The sequence below is a fragment of the Triticum urartu genome, unplaced genomic scaffold (genome assembly GCF_003073215.2).
Source record: "Triticum urartu cultivar G1812 unplaced genomic scaffold, Tu2.1 TuUngrouped_contig_1959, whole genome shotgun sequence".
Classification (NCBI taxonomy): Eukaryota; Viridiplantae; Streptophyta; class Magnoliopsida; order Poales; family Poaceae; genus Triticum; species Triticum urartu.
The window spans coordinates 1-10,725 of record NW_024112423.1 but is presented as its reverse complement, the minus strand read 5'-3'; the positions used below and the strand labels follow the sequence as shown (position 1 = coordinate 10,725).

The window sequence follows — 10,725 nt, the reverse complement described above, 5'->3', positions numbered from 1 at the left end:
CTTTGTCAACAACTTGCAAAAACAGGAAAATCAGTGGATTATTATTTGATTGACAAGTCATACAATATTTCCGCTCTTGTATTATTTGCTTTGACCATTACATCAAGTGTTAATTGATTTTATTTGCAGGTTAATTCGACTTATTCTCACTTTGCCTGTCTCAACCGCAACAACAGAACATGCATTTTCGGCAATGAAAGTTGTTAAAACAAGACTCCGAAATAAAATGGAAGACATGTTTCTAAGAGATTGCTTGTTGATCTACATCGAGAAAGAGATTGCAGTAGGATTTTCAACTGATGCAATTATTGATGAATTCAATACAACGGACCGTCGCGTGGACTTCGAGTGATAACTGTTAGTTCATCAACGTCTAATTGTACATTTTGCTTCCAACCTATTGATGTATAGAGATATGCCTATGTTATGAACACTTGGTTGGTTATATACTTACATATTTTGCTATCTCAGTATGAATTTCTATATATTCTTATAAATTCCGTACACCTTATTAAATTTTGGAGTTGTGGTCAATGTTCGGCCCCCCTTGTGTGTATTTCCTGGCTCCGCCGTTGTTTGGTTGGAACACTTCCCCAAGAAAATTCAAGAGTAAGGTTAGACCTTATCTAGTCAAGAATAAAATGACATCAATATCAACATATTCACTTTGCACCTCAAGGCAATGGGAGAGGTTAACGCAGATCATAATGAAAAGATGTATGAGCAGGACGAAGACACTTGTTTTATAGTCTTGACATATATGAGGATATACCATAAGTTACATGTAAAAAGTAGCAATGGGCTTATAATATAGTTTCTAGAATAATCTTCAATGAGAAATAAACTTGGTAGGGTAAACAATGAATTTATGATCTTTAAGCTTTAGCCGACACATCAGTCTTTACAACCTTAAAATATACTGATCTAAAATATTCATAGCTTGAAAGAGCAAGTAGATTTCCTACAAAAAAATAAATAGAAAATAGTTAGGCGTGGTGACTGATGAGTGGACAGACACATTAGTGTGGTCAAAAGGAACAACAACATTTTAACATGCCTACAAAAAACAGAAAATACGGAAGGACACTGTAATATCATGCAAAGAAGAAATCACCTCAGACACTTCTCCCTTTTTAGGAGAACTGTATCAAACACCTGAGTTGTACAAACCAAAAATACGAAATTAGCAACTCTCGGTACTTCCTTCACATTCAGTTATATGAGTTCCATCATTTACAACCTGCAATATTTAACTCTTGCTAGTCCTTAGAGCTAGAAGTACACATATTAGATTGGGAAGATCACATTCAGTTAGTCCAAATTAATCAATGAACTACTCAACTAAGTTTGCTTGTGTAAACAATAATATGCACCCATCAATGATCTGGCTATGCAAACAACTATAATTTATAATTTTCTAGGATCCTCGGGTCTGAGTATACCTTCACTAAACTGCTGCTCAGGTTGGTCACCTCGGATCACATCAGTGCCTACAACACTTTCAATAACAGACTTGCTAAAACTTCTTACTACTGGCACGCTTTCCTGCAAAGTAGGTTCGATCAAAGAGCATCAAGGGAGAGTGAGTACCTAAAAATTCTGAAGATCTAGAACGTAACCTCCTGCAGGCGGCACGCCGGACGAAAGGGGGCAAGGCTGCTGGATCAAAATCTCGACGTCCTCTGTCATCCTCTAGTCAGACTACTCAACTTATTTTCATAGACCTGAATTAAATTTTAGAAAAATGAAATTTCATGATTACATAGATGAGATGGTCTAGAAGTAGGGCACTGGAAGAAAGGGGAAGGAAAATATCAGGAAGAAGAGAGGAGGGTGTGTACCTGCGTCAACAACACAGTCAAGTATACGGAGAAAAGGTCCGCCGTGCACTTGCCTCAACACGACAATTAATCGAAAGAACTATCCTCTGCACCTGTAGCGCTCAGTCCTGTAGATAGTCTAGTATTTAAAACAACTCCATTCTAACTGCAAGAATACACATTGTCGCTAGTGAGCAGAACCATGGCTCCACATCCATACTGATCTTATTGACATTTAAATATAAACATGGATAGTTAGAACCACACAAAGTACCTGCAGTAGTTCAGGCTGCATATCGAGCACTTAAGTACCAATCTGGTCAGCGATTACAGTGGCACGCATTGATGATGCTCAGTGTTGGTGGTTCAGTTCTAGCATATGCACAGAGAAATGAAATCACCTTATAGCATCTAACATGTATTCGTTGTGGTACTGTATCCTCTTATCATCTTGAAGACATATTTCAACCTATCATGCCTGCCATATATAAGTAGTTAATTATCACTGACAATTTATTTAAGGGCAAAAATCTTATCGGCAGGGAACTATACAATCTTCAGCGACTTACCATTCTTAGTAATGAACACAGGCGGATTTCCATACTTCTTCTTAACATGTTTCACCAGACTGAACATTCCCTAGGGAACTAACTATGTGCAGCAAACTCAATGCTGCCTGAAAGTAGACAAATATTTGTGTATTATCAATTGAACATGTGATTAAATAAGATAGCAAACAAAAGTTCAGAGAAAACCTGAAGCTGCAAGTATATCGTTTTTCCTATTCTCTTTCCATGCCTGTAAGCTGCATAGCACATGGAGAAATCAGTAATATTGACACTGGATTATGGGGATTATCATATGTTTTTTCATCATGACTGACGGAGATGAGATGACTGCAGCATCCGTTGAAGCATCATTCATGACAAGTTTTCTGACGTGCATCCCGTCGTTCCTAGCATATAATGTTGTGTAGTGGTTTATGCCTATCAACAAAAGTTAGATCAAATTGAGTGTGTTTGCATACAGATTCTGAATATGCAGAAAGGGTGTTACATACTATCCAAGATTTTGCTGTCCAGCTTAATCTTATACTGGTGGCAATAAAAAGAAAAGCATCAAAGGATTAGTACCAGAAGTAAGTTCCTATGTTTATCATATCTACTTTTACAAAGTTAGGATGCCTATTCCTTATATGAACTGATACTTGAACTTTGTGTCTGACACTGAGTACATAAGAGCTCAATTTCAGCGATGTACATTCAGTAATGTGTATAAATGTCATGCAAATACAATTGTATTCAGTAATGCTATGAAAATGTCAATTTTTTTTGCATGGAAAATGTAAGCAGAACACCTTCTACTTCTAATCTTTGTATGGAAGTGCATGATAAAATCAACAACACCTACAAGTCAAACTGGGCGTGCCTTATCCATATGCTGCACCAAGCTCTGCATCTCCAACCTCAACTACTCCCTCCGTTCCTAAATACTTGTCTTTCTAGGCATTTCAACAAGTGACTACATACGGAGCAAAATGAATGAATCTACACTCTAAAATATGTCTACATACATCCGTATGTAGTAGTCGTTTGAAATGTCTTGAAAGACAAATATTTAGGAACGGAGGGAGTACAAGGCAATGTCTCCAAGGTAAAAAGGACCATCCTACTTCTATAAGTTTGCCCACGAAAATAATATATTTTGTACAGTTTAGCGCAAGGAGAGAGGAGCAGGGAAATACCAGTGGCAGCAGCGGTGGTGGCGCGATCTTGGCGGAGTATACCCCGGCGGCGGCGGGAGTCGACGCAACTGGAGTCGATCTGCGGTGGAGGAGGGAATCTAAGGGACGACGACGGTGTCCGCTTCAAACTGGAACCTATAGGCGCATGGCACAATGAAAAGCAACCAATCAATATCACTGGATGGCTGGATGTAACACAGGACGAAGGGTGGATTCTGGGTCTAGTTATACGTCTTAAATTAAATCAACAATGCCGCCATCTACTCAGTTTGCCTAGTTCACAAATTCTATTTTGGTGAATGGCTCCCCCGCGTGAAGCTTGAGGGCAACATCACCAACAACCTGCACACAAAGGCAGAGCAAAATTCAGTACGAGAGGAAATGGTAAATGGTCACACAAGTCAGCCAGCTTTAATTCTTTTGCGTCGAAGATTTCAATGATAATACACACAGTTAATGATGATGGTGGTGACTTCCTTTATTAAGAATGAAATGATAATGCACATGACACGCCTATCTAAGCAGGGGTTGAATGAGGTGTCCTTCAGTTCAAAGTAATTCTAGGATATCGAAAAAGGAAGCAACAATCCACAAGGAAAATCATGAATTTATGCGCAAAGAGAAAGAGGAGGTTGCTAAGTGGCTAATATCAATAAAGAATAAACCATTTTGTTTAAGCATATATGTTCTTGTTTACTGATGCTTTTAGTCATGAGAAAAAAAGTTCTTCCAACAGAATACTGCATTTTCATACCAGGCCTGTGGCCAGGAAAGCTGATCATCCAAATTGGCACTGTGATGTTTAAACAGTGTGCTCATGAAGCCAATGAGGTAGCTCATAAATCATATGATTCTAGTGCTAGTTTTGTTTGGAAAGATGATCCACCAGACGTATTATAGAGGCTAATGCAATTGATGCTACCTAATGATATTAAAACGTCACAGTTGGCTCAAAAATAAATAAATAAATGTGGCGCTTCTGAATCTAGAAGTTCTTTTAACACAAATAGTATAATGTCACTATAGGAGTTGTCAAGATATAACTACTAGCGACAACTACATGATTGGTAAATGAGAACCAACTCTGTGTATTGCAAAGAAACAAGTGCAAACCAACTCTGTGATTCCTGCAACATGTGGTGCTATAATAACATTTGGGAATTTCAGAATTGGATCCTCCGGATCGAATGGCTCTGTCCAAGCAACATCACCCTCCCCTCACCCTCCCGAGCCGCCCCCCGCGTGGGCGATCGGGAGGCCCCAGATCCCATCGGCCGGACCTCCCCCACTCCTCCTCCTCCCTCGCCGCCGCCCAAGGGCGCGGCCAGGCGAAGCCTTGCCGTCGCCGGCGGCAGCGGGGACTCGGGCCCTCTCGCTCGGGTGGGGCTGGCGCGGGACAGCGCCCCCGGGCCGGAGCGTGGCGGGCGGGCCGGACGCCACGACGGGTGGTGGCGGCGCATCGGTGACCTCGCTTCCCCGCGGCACGAGGTCTCGCAATCTGGTGCGTCGCGGCCGCCAGGGACGGCGGCGGCGTGACCGGATCGGTTTGCGGCGGCGCGGCCAGATCTATGCCCATGCATGGGCCTTGATCGCTGGTATGTCGTCGGCACGGTGGTGGGTGCGACTCGTCGGCAGCTGGGCAGATCCGCGGGATTCTACCCTTGTCTGGTCCTTGACAGCGCGGGCAACTCCGGGGGAAACCCTAGATCTCCTTGGGATCGAACGATGGCGGCGCTTTTGCGTCGTAGTCCCTCTTTAGGGCATTGTTTTGGAGTTTGCTCCGGTTGAAGGGACCAGCGACGTCGGCGGCGCACGTCTGGTGGAGCAACTGCCGATGAAAATCGCGCCGACTACGGTCATGGCGGACGATGGCGGCGTCTTAGATGTCGTTCCCTTGTCGAGGCATCGTCGTTGCAGTCTGCGTCATCAGGCTCGGGATGCTCCGGGGGAAACCCTAAATCTGGGTCTTCCGGATCAGACGATGATGGCGTTTTATCGCTGTCCCTCCTGGGGGCATCGTTTTGGAGTAAGTGCTGGCTGGGGGGATGGTGGAGCGGTGCTTCATCTCACACATTGATGGCGACAGATATCGGCGGCATGGCGCTGTGGAGGCTCGGCGTCCGATGCACGGAGATGGACTCGCGCAGGAGGAGGTTGCTGTCCGGCGTCATGATGACGTCGATGGCAGAGTGGCCAGACAAGGTAGAAGCCTCAATATGATCTGAAGACGGACCTGTGGAAGATGGCGGCGACGACACACGAGTGCGTCTGACCGGATTGTGCCCCAGACCCGGTATGTGGCTCGGCTGGGGCTTCTGAATGAGTTTTGGCTTCCGGCTTTTGATGTTAGGCTTAGGTGAGTGGTTCGGGTAGTGGCCCAACTAGCACCCCTTCATCATTTTGAATAGGAGTAGTGGCATATGTTGCCAAGAGGGTGGATTCAGTCACATTATTATAATACTTTGTAAGGTCCTCGAGAATAATCAATAAAGTGGCCGTATGCATCTTCCAGATGTAGAGGCCGGGGGTCATCCTCCTTTTCTAAAAAAAAGCAACATCAATGCCTAAACCACCTAAATGACCTGACTCAAGGTGATTAAACACAGCCGTATAGTCCAGTAGGCGCCCTCTGGCAATATTGATGAGATATGATCCCTACAAGAACATGGCAGTTATTGAGAATGGGAGTTCTGCTGTCAGGTGCATACTTCACAGTTTTCCAAAAATCAAAAACAGATCCTATATGTAGATTGCAAAATAATATATGCACTCTGTAAGTTTTTGTCATGAAATATGTCCATTTATGTGTGTGCAAGGAGAGAAATACTATAATATCAACTCTATGCCATGAACCTTAGTTCATGATGGATAATACCGCCAGCCCGGTACGGCTAGGTTGATAGTGGAGGACAGGCTCGAAGAGAAGGCTGATTATTTCTTGTTTCATTAATATATTCTAAGAGGATCTTCTTTACATAGAGCCAATATCTTATTTCTGCTGGCGTAAGGGCCAGGTTACAAGATATCTTCCTAATTTAAATAGTTAAAACATCCCATAATTTGTGCCGATTGGGGTCGGTTATGCCTGTCACATGTGTTTCTGCAGCAAGTTTTTTTTCCGATACCGGTTTTCTTTTTTGGAATGGGCCGGAAGAACCGAATTGCGATAAATCTCGGAAATCTCAGAATTATTCCGTCTGAACGTATTCAAACAAATTCTTGATTTTTTTTTTGCGCCACAATATGTAATTTTAATCTGGCACACACACATACTCTCACGGATTCCACTGGTCACCTCGCACATGCCTTTTTTCCGTGTGGGGTGTGGGTTTTAACCCTCGCTGCTGCACTATTTTGCTATGCACCATTTACAGCTGAAGAAGCTGCAAACATTGATGGGACAATAGGGGAATCCCCAAGACCTCCAAGGGTGTAAGTTATGGACCTCACCACCACACGAGGCAGTGAGTTGTGATAACATATGCATACAGAGCCTATTTGACAGTCTTAGCATTTGAATTCATTTTTTTTCAAAAAAGTCGAACAGTTACACTGTTTCTTGGGGGTCAGCGAAAGTTCTGTTCGGTTACCACTCGGAAAAAACCTTGATCTGCAGTGGTGCACACACACGGCACCCTTTTTGCGGGGAACACACGACGCTTTTTTTTGCGGGGAACACACGAGGCTATATGTATGCATTTCTTTATAGACTTTACCAAAAGAGCTGTACATACAGTATCATTCCACGAACGTCTATGAATATTCTTGATATCTTTTCCTTTTGAAAACTTGGAGCAGCACGCTTGTTCTTTGAAACAAGAACATATGCTCCTGGGATCACTTTGGCATTTTCTGATGGTTATTCCAATGAATACACCAGCACAATCTGATCCTCCAACACTATTCTAAGATTAATGTTTCCTCATATACAAATTTTCTTCTTACAGGATGAATCAAGAATGATGGCTTATTTATTCCGTAAAATAAATAAATCTCAAAAGAAGATTTAAGAAATGAGAAGATGTAAATCTCCTACGATGCAGACAAGTATATTGGAGAAAAATACATGTACCTTTTTCAAAGCTGACAGGAACTTGTGATCCACAATCCCAACCTATAAATATTTATAGCTTAGTAACCGCCTAACTGAAGTCAAATAGAGATATTACTGGCAGAATTTTTATTAAATAAATGAACAAAGAGAAGAATTAACTGATTCATTGTTTAACGTCATGCAAGTTATAACTATGTCAGCTTCTCGAACGAGTTCGTACATATCTTCTGGACCACCTTTCTTGTCAACCAGCCCATCAAGATCTGCAATAGCAATATTTTGAGAGAGGAAGATAACACAACATCTAATAAGGGAATGATACTGCAACTACTGCAGCTTACCACAAGACACTGTATTTGATGACCAGTTTCTTTTTGTAGCAAGAATTTTCACTCCAAATGGTCTTAGTCTCTTGGCAATTTCCATGCCAATGGCTCCGAACCCCAGGATAAGTATCTAGCATAGTAAATACAAGTTTCTACTCAAATGGGATTTTTCTTGTGGAAAGTAGATAAAAGTAACAGTATCTAGCACAGTAAATACAAGTTTCTACTCAAATGGGATTTTTCTTGTGGAAAGTAGATAAAAGTAACTTATACACGAAAAGCACACTGTTTTCCCGAATATTGCTTCTCCAACTGGAAGGCCCAAGTCCTTCTGAATGACAGCAGTATCCATTTTCTTCTGCAAATTATGGCCAAAGTCCAAAACATGAATATTCCATTACAACTGACTGAAGTAACTTATATTTATTAAACTAAAAAAACTTATCTTCCAAATGATGGAAGCTACAAAGGTAGCTTATTTAACAAAAAACTGAGTGAATATTCGGTACAAATATATGCAACATGATGAACCATGGCTTGAAATCAGTGTCCGATTGCCTAAATTGTTGGATATTGTACTAAGTAGGATCCACGTGAAACAGAAACCATGTTTAATAGGCTCATCATGTATTTTTTTTCCCAAATTTCTGCAGCTTGCAGGCCCTTTTATCAAATCCAGCGGCTGCCGCATCAGCAGCTCAAACTGGAACCTACAGGCGCATGGCACAATGAAAAGCAACCAATCAATATCACTGGATGGCTGGATGCAACACAGGACGAAGGGTGGATGGCAGGGAGGGAGGGAGCAACGCGATACCTCGAGCAGGAAGGGGTTGGGGCCGGGGAGGGGGGAGGTCGAGGGAGCGCGCGAAGCGCGCAGAGCTGAGCAGCCTCTCGCCGTAGCAGGAGAGGTCCATGCCGCCGCCCTGGATGATGAGCAGGAAGACAAGCAGCGAGGGCCCGGACTCGAAGAGCTCGCCGCCGCACTCCTCTTCCTCACCTTGGACAGCGGCCGCGATGTCGACCTGAGTCTGGCAAATCCTCCTTCCGCTGCCGTACTCGGGGAAGAAAGGGAGGGGTGAGGAAGCTGGTGTTCGGGCCGGTGCTGGCACTACAGCGAGGAGCCGGTGGTGGAGGCGGCGGAGCTCAGGGCGGGGATAGAGGCGGCGTACTGTGGTGCCGGGCGGCGGAGGAGCTGGGGCAGTGGCGGCGGCAGCCTAGGGAAAGGAGGAAAGGGGAGGTTGCGTGTACAAAGAGAGAAAGAAAAGAAGGCACCGACGTCCTGCGCTTTTTTACTTTTTTTCTCTCTCTCACTAGCACAGTAAAATTGACGAGGTGGAATGCGCGAGGAGGTGCCCTTGATGCGCACCTTATTGTTTTGGATTCTATCAAGGTTAGCTACCGTGGGGTTTATCTTATTCGGCTCTGCTAGTTGTACAGCACTAGATAGCCCATGCAAAAGCGCAGCACGTGAGATGTACCCTTGCCTCGCTAGTGGCTCTCCGTGAATAGGCCGGCCAGCACTATAACTTCTTGGAGCAGTTTTGGTAAGTTTCTATAGACCGGTACCGACCCATTCTACGAGCTTAGAGCATCTTCAGCTGTTGGCCTCTCCCAGGACGCATAAAAATCGTCCCCTGGAGGCGAGCCGGCGATATAATCGGCGCTGGAGACGGTTTTGTGCCTAGTCGTCGGCCACAGCTCGCCTCCAGGCGTTGAAATTGATCCACTTTGCAGCCCCATTTCGGCGAATAAAGTGCCCATATGGGCGAGAATAGGCCCATATTCGGTGTGGTTCGCCGTGTCTCAGCGTTCAATTATCAACACAACTTTTTCTTACCACATATTTCATCACGGAAAAATCAAATACTTCAACAAAATAATACAACAACAAATAGTTTAACAAATAAAAACTCGTATTTCATCACACGGCGTCCCCCTTGAGTCTCCATAGGTGCTCAATCAGATCTTTCTGCAGTTGATGATGCACCTGTGGGTCTCGGATCTCCTGACGCATACTGAGATAAGCAGTCCAAGTTGCCGGTAGCTGGTGATCAACTTCGGCTAGAGGACCCTGCCTGTAGTATGGTTCAGTGTCAAACATTGGGTCTTCTTGCTCGCTCTTGATGATCATGTTGTGCAAGATGACACAGCAAGTCATAATCTCCCACATTTGATCTTTGGACCACGTCTGAGCGGGGTACCGGACAACAGCAAATCGAGATTGGAACACACCAAATGCCCGCTCGACATCCTTCCTGCCAACGGCGGAGCCAGGAAATACACACAAGGGGGGCCGAACATTGACCACAACTCCAAAATTTAATAAGGTGTACGGAATTTATAAGAATATATAGAAATTCATACTGAGATAGCAAAATATGTAAGTATATAACCAACCAAGTGTTCATAACATAGGCATATCTCTATACATCAATAGGTTGGAAGCAAAATGTACAATTAGACGTTGATGAACTAACAGTTATCACTCGAAGTCCACGCGACGGTCCGTTGTATTGAATTCATCAATAATTGCATCAGTTGAGAATCCTACTGCAATCTCTTTCTCGATGCAGATCAACAAGCAATCTCTTAAAAACATGTCTTCCATTTTATTTCGGAGTCTTGTTTTAACAACTTTCATTGCCGAAAATGCACGTTCTGTTGTTGCGGTTGAGACAGGCAAAGTGAGAACAAGTCGAATTAACCTGCAAATAAAATCAATTAACACTTGATGTAATGGTCAAAGCAAATAATACAAGAGCGGAAATATTGTATGAC

General features: G+C 43.5%; 1 long non-coding RNA gene across 16 annotated transcripts; it reads right to left on the bottom strand.

The window, feature by feature from the left end:
- Positions 1–720: 720 nt before the first annotated feature.
- LOC125526811 lies at positions 721–9,210 on the bottom strand. 16 transcript variants are annotated; one of them, XR_007291902.1, is made up of 17 exons: positions 8,762–9,209; positions 8,231–8,302; positions 7,960–8,074; positions 7,778–7,881; positions 7,637–7,678; positions 6,147–6,219; positions 3,796–3,906; positions 3,565–3,699; positions 3,231–3,290; positions 2,576–2,806; positions 2,390–2,496; positions 2,222–2,298; positions 2,095–2,136; positions 1,842–1,948; positions 1,443–1,724; positions 1,115–1,155; positions 721–961 (listed from the first exon to the last, which is right to left on the bottom strand). It is a non-coding gene; the product is annotated as an uncharacterized LOC125526811 (long non-coding RNA). The 16 variants fall into 16 exon arrangements; XR_007291903.1 differs by having other exon boundaries at positions 1,842–1,986; positions 2,095–2,123; positions 8,762–9,208; XR_007291904.1 differs by having other exon boundaries at positions 1,842–1,986; positions 2,095–2,109; positions 8,762–9,208.
- Between the last annotated feature and the right edge of the window lie 1,515 nt (positions 9,211–10,725).